This window comes from Peromyscus maniculatus, chromosome 15 (genome assembly GCF_049852395.1).
Source record: "Peromyscus maniculatus bairdii isolate BWxNUB_F1_BW_parent chromosome 15, HU_Pman_BW_mat_3.1, whole genome shotgun sequence".
NCBI lineage: Eukaryota > Metazoa > Chordata > Mammalia > Rodentia > Cricetidae > Peromyscus > Peromyscus maniculatus.
Window position 1 is genome coordinate 33,513,009 of NC_134866.1, and position 21,924 is coordinate 33,534,932.

A 21,924-nucleotide genomic window follows, 5' to 3' on the forward strand; every position below is an offset into this window, starting at 1 on the left:
GCAGTAGATATTATAAATATAAGATAATATCATGGCTTGAGGCCTCATCAGACAACCTGAGTATTACGTGTTACTCCGGCCTCATTCTCCTTCTCTATGGAGTCCCCTGTTGCTGCTCCCTGACCATTGTCCCACTTCAATATCAGATCTTGCTATCCTCCTCCCAATCCCCTACCCAACCTAAGGTCCCTTTGTACGTTCCTGTCTCCTGTGGTTACTTCATGTTGTACACTCACATCTGAGAAATTGGAGCTAGGAGTCACAGATGAGAGAGAACATGAGACCTTTGTCCCTCTGGGTCTGAGTTACCCCATTTGATGTCATCTTTCCTAGATCCATTCCTTTACCTGAAATTTCCATTATTTCAATTTTCTTTGTAGCTGAATAGTATTTCATGCCTATTACTGGAAACCTAGCCAGTTTCCTGGGGCTAGCTAGTGAGGTCATGGACCTTATAAAAGAATCTATTGCCTCTACTTTGCCAAACCTACGTAATTCCTTCCTATATTCTAAAGCTCATTATTATACCAATAGAGAAACTGTCAGAGAAACCCACAACTGGAAACAGTGCAGAGATCAACAAAACACTTCATTGACCAGGGACATTGACTCACAGAAGACATTAATCTAAGGCCATAAATAGGTTTTCAACCTTAGGGAATCTGTCCCCAAAGGATACATCGATGTCACAGATTCCTGAATCTATGGCACATGGCAAAAAAGGAAAAGATTTTAAGAGCCTCAATACCAGGAAGTCTACTGTGAAACAATTTATCCTAGAATGGCTATCAGTGGAAATGTTAACATGGGAAGGAGACAATTTCATGGAGTCCCAACCCTAGACAAAGAACTATCAACAACCAGTGAGTGCTGGGAGAGGGAGAATTAGCCTCTCCTAGGGATGAGACCTCCCATTGGCTGTCCAGTGCATAGTGGTCAGCCCTGAAACCGTATATACACAAATCACCAACATAGACTCGGTGAATTATATTTATATGAATTGGTGCCTACACATATATGAATGTATATGTATGTTCATATAACAACAACAGTCAAAGAAAAATGAGCTATCAACTTGAGAGTGGACGGGGGTAGGAGAGGCTGGAGAGAAGAAAGGAAAGAAGGAAAGCAATGTCGTTCTATTGCAATTAAAAAACATTTTTTTACAAAAAGAAAAGTAGGCTAATTTAAAATGTCTTTCAGATATCTCTTCTCTGTATTTTTTTTCTACTTCAAATTTGTCACAGAAATATCTTTGTGCAAAAGTTAAAGAGTGGTTAAAAACATCAGTATTTGGGTTTTGTTTTTTTTTCCGGTCATACTAATTGCCACATATTCTCTGGCACACCATGTTGATATAAAGAAGTTTCCTACTGGATTCTCCTATGAGTCTCCTTTCCTCTCTCTCTCTCTCTCTCTCTCTCTCTCTCTCTCTCTGTGTGTGTGTGTTTATGCTTGTGCATGTGGGTGTGTATTATGTGTGATTATTTTCATGATTAGGACCCTGACTTCTTGAGGGAACTCATGTCATCATAGCAACAGAGAATAAGAATGATATGTGTGAGGTCTACCATTTTCCAGAATTTCCATTTTATATGCACTTTTCCTTGTCTTTGTTGGCTTGAAACTTTAGCATCAGATGCAAGAATACTTGCTTAGATTATAACATCATATCCTCCTTTCATAATTATATAAAATCAAACATATATAATTAATTCCTTACTATAAATACATGGCTCTACAAAGAAAGAAAGATAACTATAAATAAATCTGGTAATTAGAATCTTCTGAAGACAGCGTTAGATACTGCCAGAACTAATATCACTTCTTGACATGACATTGAGTGTATGACAGTAATTAAGATTTGGCTTTAAAATATCATGACCCTAAAGGTCATGAATTCAAGGCTTAGTTACCAGCTGATGGGCTTTTGTGTGGTGATTCAATCATGATTGGAGCATTGATTTGATGGATACATTCATGGGTTAATTCATAATTCTATGACATTGTTGAAAAATCATTGGAACTTGAGAGGATAGACCCACACTGCAGGAAGGAAGTGGCTCATTAGAGGTATTTCATTGAAAGGCATATTTGTCTCCATTCTGCCTTCTGCCACTCCATTTCCTTCTGGGTGCCATGAATTGAACCATTCTGTTCTACCATGTGCACTCTGCCTCAACACAGCCCCGTACACACAAAGCCCAGTGACCATGAACTGAAACTTCTAAAGCCATGATTAATAATAAATTCTTCTTTTGCTTTTTCAACCATTTTGTCACTGAGATAGAACACAACAATAATATGTTAAAAATATATGTATACCTGTTTTTCTGACCATGATGGTGGGCAGACTTCAAATTCCAGGCTCAAAAAGCTGAAGGAGTAGGAGAGTGAGTTCTAGGACAAACTGGGCCATATTGCAATGCCTTCTGTCAATGAACGAAGATAGAGAAAGAAAGAAAGAAAAAGAAAGAAAGAAAGAAAGAAAGAAAGAAAGAAAGAAAGAAAGAAAGAAAGAAAGAAAGAAAGAAAGAGAGAAAGAGAGAAAGAGATACAGAAATTTTGATGTTGATTTTTGGCCTCCTGTGAAGAATAGTGACTCACTCAAATATACTTATTATTTTAGTTATTATTTAATTTATTTTTTTAATTTGAGAATTTCATACATCATTACTATAGTTACATCATTTCCATCCCTCCACAACCTCCTTTGCCCCCTCATTATGTCTAAAATTCATGATCTCTTCTTAATTATTGTGTTATGTGCTCATGCACACACACACACACACACACACACACACACACACACACACACACACACCCTAGTCCACTTAGTGCTGCTCATATGTGCATGTGTTTAGGACTGACCATTTGTAACTGGATAACCTATCAAGGACCTTGTGTCTCAGCAGCCATCAAATGCTTGTAGCATTTCATCTACGGGTGGGGCCCTGTGAGATTTACTCTATCTCCACTGGAATGTCAACTGACATCATTCCACACATCTCATTTAGGTAACTATATCGTTGAGATTTCATGAGTAGGCATTCCTTGTTATATGTATAAGACACTGTCTCACCATTAAAGTCCCAGTCCTCTGGCTCTCAGAATGTTTCTGCCCCTTTCTTCAGTGAAGTGCTCTGAGCTGTAGGTATAGGAGTTGAATTGCAGATGCACTAATTAGGATTGGACACCCCATGATTTGTTGTTCTCTGCATTTTGACCAGTTATGGGATTCTATAATAAAAGTTTCAAAGGGAAGTTCCTTTGATGATGGGGAGAGCTACATTTCTCTGTGAGTATAAGGATAAATATTAGGATGTAGCTAGAAAGCAGATACAGTCCAGCTCAAATAGCAAGCTCCAGATTCTATAATAGACATTGTCTCAAAAAAATGAGGAGAAGAAAGATAGAAGACACCCAGTGTCTATTTCTGGCCTCCACACATGCATGCACAGGCATGTGAATCTGCACACATATATGTGTAAACATGCATGAACCACACACTCATACACACAAAGAATACAATTTAAAAATACAATATTACCACATAAAACAAGTCCTTTAGACTACATAAATATTTAAAATATTCAGCCATCTCAAGGTATTTAAGGAACTCAACAATACACATTGCTGGTGGCTTCTGTATTAGACAGTTGGGTTTCAGTAAGCCTGTTGTCTGAAGGGAATGCTAACTTTTAATTTCCATATTAATCTCAGGAAACAAAAGCACTAGATAATTTCCTCCCACTAAAGATTGTAGGGTAATATATCGGTCAGGAAACCTCTCAATAAACCCAGTGTTTGCTTCTATTTACTGAGGAAGGCAGAGTCCTAAGTAGATTGGATGAACTCCACCTAGATCATTAAAAAAAACCAAGACAGAGTTCACATTTGGACCCCAGCTGATGTTGATGGCTCTTTTATGGGTAGATATGACATCAACACAAATCTGCTTTGTAGTCCCTGACTGACAGCTTAGTGGAGTAGTCAGGAACTCTGCACAACAAATTGTTGGAGCTTGTAGAGACTTTACTTCTGTTAAAAGCATGCACAACTGAACACTTGGCAGAGAATCAAATGGCATATACTGGTCGTGCTACATACCATTGCCAAAGGGGTGCTGGAAGGATTAACATGGTCAGAAAATGAATTCTAAGGATAAGAAAGATGGGGGCTGAAGAAGGCTCATGTTGATCAAATTGATATATCACACTACAAATATGTTTGAAATTATGAAATGGTGTAAGACATGAACAGGTACAGGTGGGGAAAGACAAGAGTTTCTTCTCTGGGTTTAATTCATGTGAGATTATAGACATGAAAATGACTCTAACGGTAATGGTGATGCTTACCAAGCACCAAGAATACAACAGAAATCAGACAGGGACCACTATTATAATAGCCTATATTTACTAGATGCATAAATTGTGCCATTCAACATGCAAAGTAGTATATTTTCTATCTTGCAGGCTATTTTTCTTTTCTTTTGCAAGTCAGAACAATAAAAAATTTGCCTTTTCCAATGTTAAGCTGCTAGAACATAGGTAATTAGTAAAGGACTCTATACACAATGATCACAAAATTTATGCATTAAATATTAGGAGTAATATAGATGTTGCAACATCATAAAGTGAAAGAAATGTCTTGGGAGGGGGAGAGCACCTACTGTACAAATCCAGTGACCTTATTTAGATCCTTAGAACCACAGTGTTTGCGACCAACAAATTCAGAGTTAAGTAGAGCCAATGTATTTCTACTTTGTTGTATATTTGCACAATCCAATGTTCCCATACTGTTCATCTGAAAAAAATGGAGTGACTTAGCCATGATTACAATTATGACCTCAACAACATTTATATTGACAATTTTTAAAAAACCAGAGAATAATTCTCTTGAAATATTTCAATAGCTAGAATTAGTCTGGAAAATATGTATCACAACTATTAGGGTGTTTGGCCATCCCATCACCAGAGTAGGTCAGTCCCGGCTGTCTCTTGGCCATTGCCAGCAGTCTTTTGTGGGGGTATCTTTGAGGATTTCTGTGGGCCTCTTTAGCACTTTGTTTCTTCCTTTTCTCATGTGGTCTTCAATTACCATGGTCTCCTATTCCTTGTTCTCCCTCTCTGTTCTTGATCCAGGTGGGATCTCCTGCTCTCTTTCCCTCGATCCTCGCTGTTCATTGCTCCCACTCATGTCCAGGCTGTTCATGTAGAAAACCCATCCAAGGACTGAGGAATCTGGATGCAGACATCTACGGCTAGGCCCCGGGTGGAGCACTGGTAGTCTAATTAGCGAGAAAGAGGAGGGTTTATATGAGCGAGAATTGTTGAAACCAAGGTTGGATAAAGCACAGGGACAAATAGCCAAACGAATGGAAACACGTGAACTATGAACCAAAGGCTGAGGGGCCCCCAACTGGATCAGGCCCTCTGGATAGGTGAGACAGTTGATTGGCTTGATCTGTTTGGGAGGCAACTAGGCAGTGGTACCAAGTCCTGGGCTCGCTGCATGAGATAGCTGTTTGAAACCTGGGACTTATACAGGGACGCTTAGCTCAATCTGGGAGGAGGGGACTGGACCTGCCTGGACTGAGTCTATCAGGTCGATCTCAGTCCTTGGGGGTGGCCTTGATCTGGAGGTGGTAGGAATGGGGGGTGGACTGGAGGGAAGGGGAGGGGGGGCAGGAAGTGGGAGAACAAGGGAATCTGTGGCTGTTATGTAGAACTGAATAGTATTGTAATATATATATATATATATATATATACAAATATATATATACATATATATATCACAAAGACATAAATCATATCTTCTTGTTTGAGATTTTCAGTGACACGTCAGTAAAAACAGATGATACTTGGCATTGCTTCTTGGACTCAAATTGTCTGGATAACATGTTTTTGAAACATGCTATATGTCCACGTATCTTAATTAGGGTTTTCTAACTAAGAGAAGAGACACCACAACCATGACAACTCTTATAAAGAAAACATTTAATTGGGGTGGTTCATGTACAGTTTCAGAGGATTCAGTCCATTATCATCATGGCAGGGAGCATGGCAGTGTGCAGGCAGACATGGTGTTATAGCTGTAGCTGAGACTTCTACATCTTTCAGGCAACAGGAAGTCAACTAACACACTGGGCAGGATCCTGAGCATAGGAAACCTCAAAGCCCACCCCTACAGGGACACACTCCCTCCAACAAGGCCACACCCACTCCAGAAAAGCCCTACTTCCTAATAGTGCCACTCCCTATGAGATTATGGGGGCCAGTTACATTCAAACTACCACACCTCCCGACGTGAACAGTGGCCACAAACTAGTTATAAAGATATGGTTTACTGCAGAGGATACAGCTAAAACAGCAAGGACATCATTCATGGAAAATATTATCTAAGTAGATTTTTAGAACTGATTCTGAAATCACATCATGATTTCAAATAGAGGTAAATATTTACAAAACAGCAGAGGCAGGCAAGGTTAACATAGAATGAGGAGCTTAGACCTTGAAAATTTAAGAGGATAGGAGGAGACCAAACAACACTTTGCTTTGTGTATTGGCTATCACATTTAGTCTTCCTAGAGCTTTATAACATAGAAACATAATATTCTTCATTTTACATGTGAGGAACATGATATCTGAGATAAGCAGCATTAGGCAAGCTGCAAAGCAGATGATAAAAATCATGCCAGAGTTTCAGACAGCTGCTATGATTTCCTGTTCTAATTCTCATAATCAGATAAGTTTGAGTGGCACCATCCAATCTCTCTGTCTCTATCTGTCTCTGTCTCTCTCTGTCTCTCTCTCTCTGTGTGTGTGTGTGTGTGTGTGTGTGTGTGTGTGTGTGTGTGTGCACACCTCCTTTCTTCAACACATACTCATATGATCCAGTAGCCTCCTTTCTGATTGTCAAAACAACTCTCCACCTCCTTGTTTGGATCTGGGTGGATCACCACAGACTCTTGAATACTAAACTCTGGAATCATAAGGGAGACTGCCAAAAATTCAGAATCTCTAAAGAAAATATGAAAAACATGATTACATATCAGAATAATCTGAGAATTTGTGAAACCCATACATTCATAAACCCCTTGAACTCTAGACTTTTTTTTTATTTTGTTTGGAGAATGTTCTGGAAATTTGTCATCATAAAATTTTTCTAACACTAGCATAGGGTTGTTCAAAGGGTATTTGAGATTAATAACTTGTTCTTATTTTGTTACATGACTTAGCATTATATCTCTGAGGTCTTTTCATTATTCATTAAACAAGCAAAATTATTTAGTTTTTATTTTTATTTGTGCTTATGTAAATGCCTCCCTGTAGATGCCATTTGTGTGTGGGTACCTACAGAATTGGACCTCTTCTAGCTGAAGTTTCAGGTGTTTGTGAGCTGCCTGATATGAGTGGTGGGATCAAAGTTGGGTTCTCTGGAAGTTATCCACCAAGTGTTCTTACCCATTTGGCCATTTCTCCAGCCCCATGCATGAAAAATTTTAATTAATAAAGAGGAGGAGGCAGTCAATGTGCCCAATTTTGAAATTGGAAAAAAATTGAAGAAGCCATCATTTTGGGTGTTCTTTACTGACAGAGAGATACATAGTGAAACGCAGATACAGAGGTAGCAGAATGCCTTTGGGTTTTCCTCTCTAAATCCACTGAGGTCACCTAGGAGGACCTTGCAGTCTCCTGGCTTCCATCCCTTTCTCTGGCTCTTCCTTCAGGCAATTCTTCCCACACAGTCTGCTGAAGGTTTTATTGACGTCATTTCATTTAATTTTCACAACCAGCCCAACCAGGCAGAGTGGAGTGACTGTAAAGATAAGGAAACTGAGACTTAAGAGGGATTTAAGAGATTGGCCAAAGATATACACCTAAGTACAGAAAGAAGATTTCAAACCACAGCTATTCAACCCTGAGTCCAAAAGTAGACTCTTCAAATGTTGCAAATTGCCAGCAGTCTGAGGGATGTTTATCTCAGAAAACAAATGCTACAATCAATCCTTTGCAGAAGGATATATCTTTGATTTCAAGCTCATTGCCTAACACCAATAAGAGCAGTTCACGTCTATCATGGTGAACAAAGAGCTGTTTTCAACGACTAAGACAAACATTTTAAAATCGGACAGAGATTCATTTTACTGGCATACCTTGGCCTTGGCCCCTGGTGTGCGTCAACCACAACTTGTGTTCCTTTCCCAGGAAGCAATTTTGCTTCCTCTCATTAGAATCTGTGCCTGTATCCTCTCCAAACTGCTATACTAATTAAAAAAGAGCTTGTGAATTTGGGAGGGATAGAGGCACAGAAGGAGTTGAAGAGAGGGGAAGAAATTATATAAATGCAGTGCTCATACATGGAATTCTCAAAAAACTTTAATTACAAAATAAAGAATTTTGAGATGGCTCAAGAAAATGAAACAATTAACTAGAAGACTGGAGTGGAATTATACAGCAAAGAAATCCTCTTTTCAAAATGACATATTAGATATGATACTGCCAAATCTTGTTAATTAACATTAAGGTCGAAACTATCATTTTCTGATTTAATATTGTAGTTAGGCTTTACCGTGGAAAGAATTATAAGTTCATTGACAGATAAACAGTAATGGGAGAAGAAACTTCATGAGAACACATGCAAATTGTCAGGTGAACGCTCAAATCTGCCTTTTTATCACTGTAGTTTGGATGAAGGTTACAAACAGAAAGAATGTGATCTTGAAAATATTTTGAATTCAAATATTTAGTACTCTGTTTGATGATGAGTAGAGGGAAGAAAGTAAGAGGCTGGTAATATAAATGCTGATTAATTAGGACCATGTAGATAGTGTGTGTGCCTAGGCATCTGTGTGTGTGTGTGTGTGTGTGTGTGTGTATGCATGTGTGTGATGTATGTGTATGGTGTGTATGGAGTATGAGGTATTTCTGGTGTGGTGGTGGTATTGTGGTGTGTGTGTGTGAGAGAGGGGGGGTATGGTGTGCTAATTTTCCCCAAGTCACATTTTCACTTTATTCTCTGTGATAACCTTTCCCATATTGTGTTACTACCTTCAAGAACCAGTTCATAAAGAAATAGACATTATTAACACCCAACATAAAAAAATGGGTTCAACTAACTTCTATTGTGTAAACTGTGTAATGAAAGTGTGAGTGTGTAATTAGAAATGATGAATGTCTTTTCATTTATATCACAACATTTGCTTCATTTTGTATAAAGAAAGTATTTAATCCTAACAGAAATATCGCCTGTGAATTTTCCAGCAGAAACATTTTGAAAGCTTACCAAATATCACAAAATAAATGTTAAAATGGAGTTGGTACATAATAAACTCTGGTAGCTGTTTCTCAGTATTTAATATTGCATGTATCAAACAATGAGTTTTATTTTTCCTGGTAGTTAATTCAGTCTGACATCAATACTAAGAAATTCTACTTTAAGAATACTTTTGTTTTCCTCTGTTTCAGGAAATTAGAAGTGATTTTTCTCCTCATTTTATATTCAATTTCTCTAACAGATTAGATAGATTCACCCTATGTAATTATAAAGTAATGAAATCCCGTTCCAATTCAGCCCTACTGAGAATTTACTTCAAGGAACTTGTAATACAAATACATTTAAATATAAAGAACCCTAGCAAGAAATACTGAGTTAAAACATGAAAAATATTGCAAGCCTGTTATGAAAGCCTTAACATTAGGGATAAAGATAAGTCAATAATAAAAAAAGCACCTATCAGACAGGGACTCACAAGTATTGTCTAAAACATTTTGTCAACATTTGTATCTGATTACAAGGAATGAAGGGGGCATAAAAGAAAAGTTGTCTCTTAATTTTCCCCCCATTAACTGAGATAGGACTAAGATTTTAAAAATGGAATAGAGGTATAGACTATGGAAAACAAGAATTATTCTCAAAGAAAGTCAGAAAATGAAGGAAAAGGGAGTACAAAAATATAAATATAATATTTTATGTGCCTTTCTCCCTTCAAGGTGACCTATTACTTAAAGACATGGATTTAATGATCTTTGCATATATAAACTAACACAATTCTGTGGTGGTATTCTAATTGTACTGAAATGTGATTTTGATTGTATGTTAATAAATAAAGTTGCTTGGGGGTAGAGCTATTAGAGCCATAGACAGAGTGTGGCGGTGGTGGCGCACGCCTTTAATCCCATAGATCTCTGTGTGTTCAGGGATACAGCCAGCATTGGAGACATATGCCTTTAAGACCTGGGGGGCTGTACATACAGACAGTGACGAGGCAGTCACGTGTTTGGGTTTACAACCAATGAGAAGGCAGAATGACTATGAAACGACTTACACACAGGGAAATAGCTCTCTTTCGGGAAGCTGGAACCACCGCAGGAGGAAGGGTGAGATTTTAGCTCTGAGCTCTGATCATTTGGCTTTCTCTTTTACATTGGTTCTGTGTTTCTTATTTAATAAGACAGTTGGATACATCTACACAATTCCCAATATACAGAACACTGTTTCATTGAATGAAAAGTGATTTAACATTTTTTTACATTAGAAAAATAGAGTAATTGTTGACAGGAACAAAAAAAAAGTTGTAATGATTATACAGCAAAAAGGAAATGTGAAGAGTCCCTGAAGGATTCTGGGTAAAAGCACATATAAACTATGTTTTGAGAAAAATAATCTGGCTGCATAAAGTAGGCTGTGATAAAGAAGACAGACTGCAGGAGGATGTCTCGTCACAATCAACACCTTAGCTAGCTGTGGGCATAGTGTTATGGAGAGGAAATAACCTAATGGATTTACCGTCATTGCTCTGTTGCCTGCCCTCCTTGACTCACAGAAATTGAATACCTGCCCCTTGCTGACTCAGCTCCCATAAGGGCTCTCTCTAAACCAGGACATGCATGGCTTTGTCATGAGTTAGACTTTTCCCACTTAAAACCATGATATGGTATGAGGGCTGGAACTAGTCTCAGGGAACAGATTGAGTCCTTTGGATGTATGCATCTTTCTACCTCTGCTCCAGTTGTCTCCTGTGACTAGCCTGACAGATGTCACTTCTTTCTGAGCCCCTGAAGCTCAGCTAAGTTTTGTAACAAAACTGGAAACTGGCTCTTATATCATTGTGGACAGCTGGGACCTTCTTCTAGACAGCCTGCTTCCTGCCAGACTATTCCAAGAAAACCTTGGTGCTCATACCTTCTCACATCCTTCCTAGCATAGGACTCCATACCATGAGAGTCAATGAGAGCTGCTACTTCAAAACATTCAGACTGAACCCTTCTAGATCAGGCAGTAGTTCTTCTTTTATCTTGAACTAATGATTTGGAAAATTGATTGTCCTAACTTTTTGCTTCTCTTTCATTAAAAAAAAAAAATCTCATGTACCAACTGGAAAGGCCATCTCCTGTGAGGGGTATGAATAATTAATAAAGATTGGAACCTGGATGAATAAGTAGCATGAACATTTCTGGGGTAAAGAAAGATCAAGATAAGAACTTTAAACACTGATAGCTTCCTTAACTTGAAAGGGTTCAGAGAGGGACAGTTTGGGGGGAAATGCAGAGTGATTTACCTGAGATGACACTTGGGATGTTAATAGTTCAATGAATCAGTCCAGCTGTAAGAGAACATCAGGAGCTTTGATGAAGAAAGGTCGAGTCTAAAGATAGAAGGATGGCAATGCAGATGCTAATTGATATATGCTCATGACAATTAAACTGGTAGTGTGGCAAAGGGAACGCTTGTAAATTAGATGGCGGAAAACCTTAGTCAATGAGGAGGGAAATTTGGGAGAAACGATTCTGAAGAAAGTCAAGAAAAGGTTTCACAAGGGAAGTAACATTTAGTCAAATGTCTTAAATAAGTTAGGGCTAAAGGGGTGTTTTTGTGGGGCTTTTGTTGTTGTTGTTGTTAGCAATGCTCACACAGAGGGTAGAGTTGATCTTCATTAGTATATTTTCAAAAGAACTTAGTCTAAACTAAAGCCAAATCGAAAGAGATTAAGCAGTGGTTGACAATGAGATGAAATAGGGAGTCTGCACAAGTTTTAAGAACTTTGATATTGAATAAACGAAGAAAGAGTGTATAATGTGAAGAGGAACTCTGTTGGCACAGACTTTTCATTCAGAATGGTACATTATTTAAAAGGACAGGAGTTACCAAACCTGCACTTGATTCACCAACTACCCCACACTGATACTATGCAAAGCAAGATAGTGTATTTTTGAAGAGATACAGGGAACTATATGAGGCATTTTGTCAGAATTCACTGGGTAAGTTTTCTTGGAAGAAAGAGGGTGAAGATAATCATGTGTGTGTGTGTGTGTGTGTGTGTGTGTGTGTGTGTGTGTGTGTGTGAGAGAGAGAGAGAGAGAGAGAGAGAGAGAGAGAGAGCACCTTACAATCTATCGAGTCATTTTCTCTGTGTAAGTAGTTTCTAATTTTATGCTTTATGTAATTCACAATAGCATCAATCATTGCCCCAATGGAAAATAGGACAAGACTCCAGATAAACAAATCTTCCTTCACAACTGCAATTTGGGGGCTGGTTGTATAGAATAACTCTCCAGAATCCTGACACTTGTGCTGTGTGCTTCCTATGAGACACCACACAAGACGTCATTTATGCTTCTGATAAAATTGACATCCAGGACGCCTTGATCTAGGACGCACAATAATACTGCTGTGTGCACAGGGTAATCCCCATCCCTCCTAACGCTCTGTTGCTGTAGGACTATATATCTATAGCAATCAATACCATGTGAAGGATGAGAGGAAAAACACAGCAACAAAACAATAATGAAAAGTGCTGGTAAAATACTGTTGAGTTTAGGTTTTAGCTCTAACCCTTTCCAGTTGTTCGGCTATGAAAAATTACTTATATCTCTATGTCTGAAACTCTTAAGCGTTATGTGCATTAAAAATAAATGGCATCATAATGTCTGTAAAGCACTGCAAAAATACCTACTGCATAGTAAGTAGGTCAAAACTGATAGCCATTTATTCCACAGAAGCATACATTCATGCAGGAGGCCAAGTCATGCACAAGCTACATGTTGAGCACCATTTAACTGCATCAAAATTGATGCAACAGAGAGGAACTTGGAAATTTTTTTGTACTGCCATGAACCCCGAAACATAAAAATTATGCCCCCACTTGCTTGCATAAACCCATGTGATTAAAATATTGACTCTAATGCTCCTATGCATGAGGCTTAAACTTGTGATATTTGACCTTTCTGACCAAAACTTCACTGTTCAGATTTATATCTGCCCGTCAGTCTTAAATCTCCAAACTGTAACTTGCTCCATCTACTTGATATATACATCTTCCAGTTGTTGATATGAATTGAGATTCTCCCAGGCAAAGATGCAAATGCACTTTATTCTAGACAAGTTGTTTCCTTACATGAGTGACTCGTCTATTTTGGAACTTGTGCCAAGTCAAGCCTCAGCCCTGGTTCCTCTGTTCCTGCTCTGGTCACCTCTTGCATCTCTCTCACACTTGACCCCATGCCAAATTCATAAGTTGACTTTGGTGTGCTGCTTAGGATGCCTGGATTTCTTCTTGACCCTACTCATGGGAATCCCCATATGCCTTGTCATTAGCAGGAGGGCTCAGAGTACTAGATTTCCTTTCATTCTGGGATAGTCTGCACCACATTATTCTGGGCACCCATCCCAGAGTGGGCACACTCCTTCTTAATTTCTAGTCTTTTAATATCCATAACCTCCTCTATCCCAAGCATAATGAGTACTTGTGGCCTGGAAGTCACCAACAGCTCTATTTAGCTGCCTCTTCCATCAGGGTTTTGACAAAGTAACAACACTCATCTGAGTAGAGGAGAAATAAATTGAAGAAGCATATGTGGCCTATGAAGTGCAAGCTCTTTGTATGACTTTTGGTGGGATTGACCAGTGATTATACTGTACTATTCAATGTGTTTCATTAGAATACTAGTGTGAGCACAGATGATACAGTCTATTTTTTCATTTGTCCCAAAAGACAGCAGCATGTATCTTAACAGGCTATTATTTATCCCACCGGTATTCTATATAAACTTAACAAATTACCCATAAACTGGCCTTTCTAGGAAAATTTAAAAAAAATGTTTTTCAATGTTCTGGAAACCAAAAGTCTGAAATCAAGGTATCCAGGGTGTTGGTTTCTTTGGGAGGCTTTGAGAATAAAACTGTCCCATGACTCGCTGATGTCCCCTGTAGAGGATTACCAGCACTCTGACCTTTCTCTGCTATTAGGTGGCATCTCTTTTATGCATGTCTGTGTATCTCTGTCTTAATATACTGTATGCTCAGTTGAATTTAATCATATTTGCCAAGACCCTTTTGCCAAACAGGTTTTAGTGCTGAAGTTTCACATGAACATCAATTTGAATATTAGTGATAATATTAAAACACCTTACTTGTAAAATTCTTGGAACATAGTTAGGGCTTAATAACTAGCAATTACTAGTATTTATGGCTTAGAACATTGGCTAGTTTTCATTGAGTAATCGTCAAATGTGCAGGGCATATAATAAAGGCCCATAGCAATTCACTATGCCAATGTATCTTTTCCTTACATCATTTTGTTCACAACACTACACCATTTAAGAGCAAGACTCAATGTTGATATGAACATAGCTGAGCAAGTGCTCTTGTGGTATGATTGAGCATTTCTTGGGTATATGCTCAAGAGTGGTATAGCTGGATCTTGGGGGAGATTGATTCCCAATTTTCTAAGAAAGTACCATATTGACTTCCAAAGTGGTTGTAGAAGCTTGGATTCCCACCAGCAGTGGAGGAGAGTTCCCCTAGTTCCACATCCTCTCCAGCATAAGGTTTCTATGGTGTTTTTGATCTTAACCATTCTGACAGGCATAAGGTGGTATCTCAGAGTTGTTTTGGTTTGCATTTCCCTGATGATTAGGGATGTTGAGCAATTCCTTAAGTGTCTTTCAGCCATTTGAGTTTCCTCTGTTGAGAATTCTCGGTTTAGTTCTATAGCACATTTCTTAATTGGACTGTTGGTCGATTTGATGTCTAATTTCTTGAATTCCTTATATATTCTGGATATCAGTCCTCTGTCAGATGTGGGGTTGGTGAAGACGTTTTCCCATTCTGTAGGCTGTTGCTTTGCCTTGTTGACCATATCCTTTGCTCTACAAAAACTTCTCAGTTTCAAGAGGTCCCATTGATTGATTGTTTCTCTCAGTGTCTGTGCTACTGGTGTTATATTTAGGAAGTGATCTCCTATGCCAATGTGTTCAAGATTACTTCCTACTTTCTCTTCTATCAGGTTCAGAGTAGCTGGATTTATGTTGAGGTCCTAGATCCAATTGGACTTAAGTTTTGTGCACGGTGATAGATATGGATCTATTTGCAGCCTTCTACATGTTGATATCCAGTTATGCCAGCACCATTTGTTGAAGATGCTTAATCATACCACAAGAGCACTTTGCTCAGCTATGTTCATATCAGCATTGTTTGTAATAGCCCAAACCTGGAAACAACCTAGATGCCCTTCAACTGAAGAATGGATAAATAAATTGTGGTACATATACACAATGGAATACTACTCAGTAGAGAAAAACAATGACATCCTGAGGTTTGCAAGCAAATGGATGGATCTAGAAAAAAATCATCCTGAGTGAGGTAACCCAGACTCAGAAAGACAAATATGGTATGTACTCACTCATAGGAAGATACTAGATATGGAACAAGGATGACTGGACTGCTACTCACATCACCAGGGAGGCTACTTGGAAAACAGGACACCAAGAAAGACACGGGGATCACCCACTGACACTGAAATGGCTGAGATCTACATGAACAACCTGGACATGAGTGGGAGTAATGAAGAGCATGGGTTGAGGGAAAAAGAGCCTGTGGGTGTGGGAAATCCCAGCTGGATCAAGAACAGAGAGGGAGAACAAGGAATAGGAGACCATGGTAAATGAAGACCACATGAGAAAAGGAAGAAACAAAGTGCTAGAGAGGCCCACAGAAATCCACAAAGATACCCCCACAATAGACTGCTGGCAATGGTCGAGAGACAGCCGGAATTGACCTACTCTGGTGATGGGATGGCCAAACACCCTAATAGTTGTGCCAGAAACCCCATCCAATGACTGAGGGATCTGGATGCAGAGATCCATGGCTAGGCCCCGGGTGGAGCTCTGGGAGTCCAATTATCAAGAAAGAAGAGGGTTTATATGAGTGAGAAGTGTTGAGACCAAGGTTGGATAAAGCACAGGGACAAATAGCCAAGCGAATGGAAACACATGAACTATGAACCAAAGGCTGAGGAGCCCCCAACTGGACAGGCCCTCTGAATAGGTGAGACAGTTGATTGGCTTGATCTGTTTGGGAGGCATCTAGGCAGTGGTACCAGGTCCTGTGCTCATTGCATGAGTTGGCTGTTTGAAACCTGGGGCTTATGCAGGGATGCTTGGCTCAGTCTGGAAGGAGGGGACTGGACCTGCCTGGACTGAGTCTACCAGGTTGATCTCAGTCCTCGGGAGAGACTTTGCCCTGGAGGAGGTGGGAATGGGGAGTGGGCTGCGGGGAAGGGGAGGGGGGAAGGAGGGGGCAGAACAAGGGAATCCGTGGCTGATATGTAGAACTGAATGGTATTGTAAAAATAAAAATAAAAGAAAAAAAAAGAGCAAGATTCAAGTCAATTAAGTTTAGTCCTGAAATCAATTAGTATGCTCTAGTTTTTAAAAACCACATTAGTCCCCCTGAAATATAAGCAGAGAATTAGCAGATCTTTTTTGTTCCTGGAGTCAAATTTGGGGCCAAACTGTGCTTTGCACTAATAATAGATTGCCTAGTGTTTCATTAGAACAGGGAGGACCCAAGGCTGCCTCAAATTAAGCTGTGGGTTTTCTGTTTGTTTTAATTACACGTTCTACTCTACTCAGTCTTAGTGGAGCCAATGACTGCTACTTCCCTGTTCCTTTCAAAAACTTTATGAGTGCAAAAATCAAAATTGAAATATTTCTTACCCACAGGGGTCTCCAGAGTGAAAAGTCCCTTCCCCCTTGAGTTGCCTGTGACTGCTAAGAAATAGGAGGTAAAATCCTGGGGGGATCTGGTGTTTCCTGCAGAAAGGGCTTGCTCTTTCTCCACTTGCCTGAGCTGTTATTCTCCTTCCCAGATCATTGGTTTTTTAATTCAAACATTAAAAAAATATTGATAATTTATTCCAGCTCAAAGCCTTTTACATGCAATAACATGGATGAACCCGGAAGACAAACCAAGCAGGGAAGGACAGATACTGCATATCAGTCATGGAAACAGAGTGAGATGGGGACGGCCAGGAGCATTCAGTGGCGGGTTGTTCGGTGAGTCCAAATTTTACATGAGGTGAAATATATAAGTTCTATGAACTTGATGTACAGCAGTGTTCTTAGGTCTAAGAACATTGCATTATACTGAAACATTTACCAAGGACACATTTCATGTTAAGAGTTTTCATCACAACACAGAGTGTATCCTCAAAATATACTCTGTGAAATAATGGAGTATGTGATAACTACAGTAACACTTTTAGAGTTCTACATTGTTAGTGTGTCACTCTGGCTGTCATGGAACTTGCTTTATAGACCAGGCTGGCCTTGAACTCAGAGAGATCCACCTGGCTCTGCCCCCTGAGTGCTGGGACAACCACACCTGGCTCCACCTTAAACTTTTTAAGAACAAGAAAAAGAAGAAAATATTTAAATTAATTAACTTGAATGTTAGATTTTAGAAAACTCAGTTGAATTAGGCCTAGTCATGGTTATATTATATGTTTTCTAAGATGGCCATTACACAGTGACCTTAAGTTGGTACTTTTTGAATATACTAGTAATCTACTCAGGTTATGGGCATCTATAAAGAAAAAGATACGACCAAATTATAAATCATTGCAATTAATATGCTATTAAGACTGAATTTTTCAAGGTCATTTAGATGTGCTATAGAGAAAATAGGCTTAATTATCTTCCCCTCAGGAATTAGAGTTACGAGTAATAACAGAGTATGTCCACATCTACCAGTTAGTGTCCCCAAAAGATCCATTCTATAATTTTATCTCCCTAAGAACATGAAAATCTCATCAATATGACTGCCCAAATGGGAGCTGAACAAGGACGACTCCAGCAGATATGCCAAAGTAGACAGGAAAAAGCCCATGAGGCCTCAACCATACACAGAGAACTACAGGCACTAAGGAAAACTGGGAGAGAAAGATGTGGTCTTCCCCGGGGAAGGGAACATCAAATTGTAGTCTGGTGCTGAATGGTCAGCCTTGAAAACATACATTAGAGTAACATTCTACAGACAGAGAAGGTTTTATTTAGGAATATATACATATATGCCTATGCACATATGAATTCAACAACAGTTAGTGCTAAAAGGGGCCATGAATTAGAAAGAGTATGAAGCATATATGGGAGTATTTGGAAAGGAAGGTTTGTAGGAAAGGGAAGGGGAAGTGCTGTAATTATATTACAATCTCAAAAACAAAGGGGGGTAGAGAATGTTAAAAGCATGTTCAGATCTTATTATAAACAAGTACAGAAAAATCTTTTCAAATGAGGTTTTTGTCTCTTTGAGATAAACAAAAGACAGTTTTCAAGATACACAAGGGTTTAAATAACTTCTACATCACTCCAACTACTATCTTTCTTTGTATCTGTATATTAATTTATTCAGACATCAATTCACTAGGAGACAACAATAACCTCTGTAATGTCGTGGCAAATCTGTCACAAAGCCACAGGCTTGTGTTTAAATACCTCAAGTAAGCACATCTAAATTTCAAACACACTAAAATGCTCTCAGCACTTGCCTTATGATAAATGAAGTTTCCCATACTAAATTCCAGCAGGGGAAGACAAGATGGTTTCATGGTTCATCGCTCATCTTTTCTCCATCTCTGATGCCAAAGACCTCCTCCCTCTGCAAAATAAAAACACAATAATCTTCTTGAGTTGTCAGCAGATGCAGTTCCATGTAATTGTCATGACATGCCACAAATATAGACAAATATGCCTTGGAATTAACTGCTTTCCAGCTGCCCAGATTATAACAACTCAGACACACATGCTGTTGGTACCACATTGCCTATCATTCTGGCTGTTACGTTGTTATAGCTAATCACACTGTTCTCAACCATACGTCTTTTGTTTTTGTTTTTGTTTTTTTGTTTTTTCAAGACAGGGTTTCTCTGTGCAGTTTTGGCGCCTGTTCTGGATCTGGCCTCCAACTCTGGTTCTGCCTCCCAAGTGCTGGCATTAAAGGCATGCACCACCACTGCCCAGCCCAACCATCTGTCTTTTGATCATTATTATCATTTTAGAAGGGTGGTGAAAGGAGATAGTTTTGTTAGTCTTGAAGAATTCGAAACTACAGATACTATAACTTTTAGTCTTGGGATTCAGGGAGAAATCTCCACATTACATTCTCAGTCCCTCAAAAAGAGATTACTAAACACTGGGATGGTGCAGATGAATACTGCTGTACAATTATAGTGACTAACTTAACTACATCTCCTTTCCAATAACTCTAATATGATTTCTAGATCAAGTAAATATATTTTCAGATGACCACTTTTAACCTCCACTTCAAAGTTATTATATTATTAAAATAATTCAACAATATATTTGCACTAATGTGTTTGATAACCACATCTTCAGTAACTTTGGGAAACAACTTCACATCTTTTAAAAATTTAATGCAGTTTTGACCTTTTTAAAGTAATATTTTTATTCTGTGAATTCCATACATTGATATAATGCATATTGATCATATCTATCCATCCATATCACCATCCAACTCCCCCTAGTGTCCCAAACCTATCTCCTTCCCAACTGGAATATCTTCTTTTTTTGTAACTCCCCTGAATGCTGCCCATGTGCACAGGGATATGTGTTCTCCTATTGGGTATGAGCAGCCTACCATGAACAAGTCCCCAAAGAAGAGAGACTTTTGCTCCCTCAGCAGCCTGAATTTCATGATTAAAAAAATCTCTACCATAAATACTTGATTAAACAATGTAAAAATTTAAAGAATTATTTCTAAAAATATACTTTACTCTTGAAGTAAGTGAAAATTATTCACCAAGCTATACCCTTTGTCAAATGAGATACAGAGTCTATATATACTATTATGAGAAATGTGTAAAACTATCATCTGTCATTATTTTACAAGACTCTAAGCTATTACTGTTTAGCTTGAAAAGCCAACTGACCTTCTTCAGTTTGGAAAACTGTAGCTGAAAAATGGGTTCAATAGACTGACTTTTATCTGATAGAAGATACCTTCCATGAAAATTTACAATTGTAAGTTAAAAATGAGTGAACACTGTAAAATAGTTTAAACATTTCTAAATAACACAGGCTGCTTTCCCAGAATATATTTTTAAGCTGTACATTGGACACACTATTAAAAAGTAAACAGTGCTCTGGGTGACATGATAAATAATAGTATTTATACGTTATGACTTGATACTTCCTCCTGCAGCAGATGGGAACAAAGACAGAGTCCCACAATCAGACAATGTGCAGAGAGAGAGAGAGAGACCTTGGAACATTCAGCCCTAGATGATGTGTCTCCATCAAATCCCTTCTATCAGGGCTCAGGAAACTGTGGAAGAGGAGGTAGAAAGAGAGTAAAAGTTCAAGGGATGGAGGACACTAAGAAAACAAGGTCTTTCAAACACAGCAAATATAAAAGCACAGAGACTCTGGTACCCTGTGCAGGGCCTGCACGTGTCTGTACCAATATTTAACTTTGGGGAATCCTAAGCAAAGTTTTGAAAAACAGCTTCATTCCAACCTAATAATAGTAAAACTCAAGAAAAGTGATTGAGGATGGAAAGTTAAGCACTAAGAATTGAATTCAAGATTTAGAAAGTCCTTGGCCTGTCTATGTTATCAAAATGTAGTAAGAGTGATCAGAGAAGAACTCAATAGGAAGAGTGGACTGAGAACTTGACAAGGAGATTCATGTGTGTGTGAGGCAAGACCACCCTGTAGCACAACACTGTGGGCAGGCACCTTACCTAATGGAGCTTCGGATGAAGGACCATTCATTGCTCTTATGCATTCATAAGGCAGATCTATTCCTTCCTTCTATTTCTCCCTCATTTAGTTGCAAGGCTGCTTATATGGTGACTTTGACTGTATTTTAGAAGGACACGCTTTATTCAGCTTCATGAGTTCATACTGAAAAACATGCTTCAGGAGGTCTATGAATATCTATTTAATATGAGACATAGATAGTTTAGATAAGATGTAGAATTGTTAAAAAGCAAATCTTTTTGAGCCATTGAGACAAAATGAACATCTTTTACATATGTTAAGTTTATGAATCTGAGAGTCCAGGAATTCAGTGCTATGGACTGCATGGCTATTTCCCACCATTTATACATTAAAGCCTTAACATACAATATGACAGTACTTAGAGGTAGGAAGCCATCAGAAGAACAATATGTTGGTTAAATCACATAGGTCATCATAGTTTTGTCACAGAACCCTTAAGTGCTAAAGGTAGATAGCTTAATGCTAGGAAATTGTATGTCATGTAAGGTTCTAGAAATGATTCTGATCTAAAGCTATATTTGAAAGATACAATCTGAATAATACTGCTTGCCAGTGTTTTCTATGAGTTGGAAAAAGAGGTTGTTTTTTAAGGTCTGTGATTTCAGTTCTCATGTAGCAAGTGACAAGAGACAATTTCTGCAATAAAAAGAAAATATAAGCTAAAAAGGAAACTCAGATAATTTTCTAATAAAAGCTTTGGATATAATAGTTGTTTTAAAGTCATAAATAGACACATTAAATATTAAGAAAAATAAAACAATAAAATAGAATTAATATAGAAGAAAGTTCAAATTATAAAAGAAAGGTGCCAAGATAGAAAATGTCATTCTAATGGTGAATC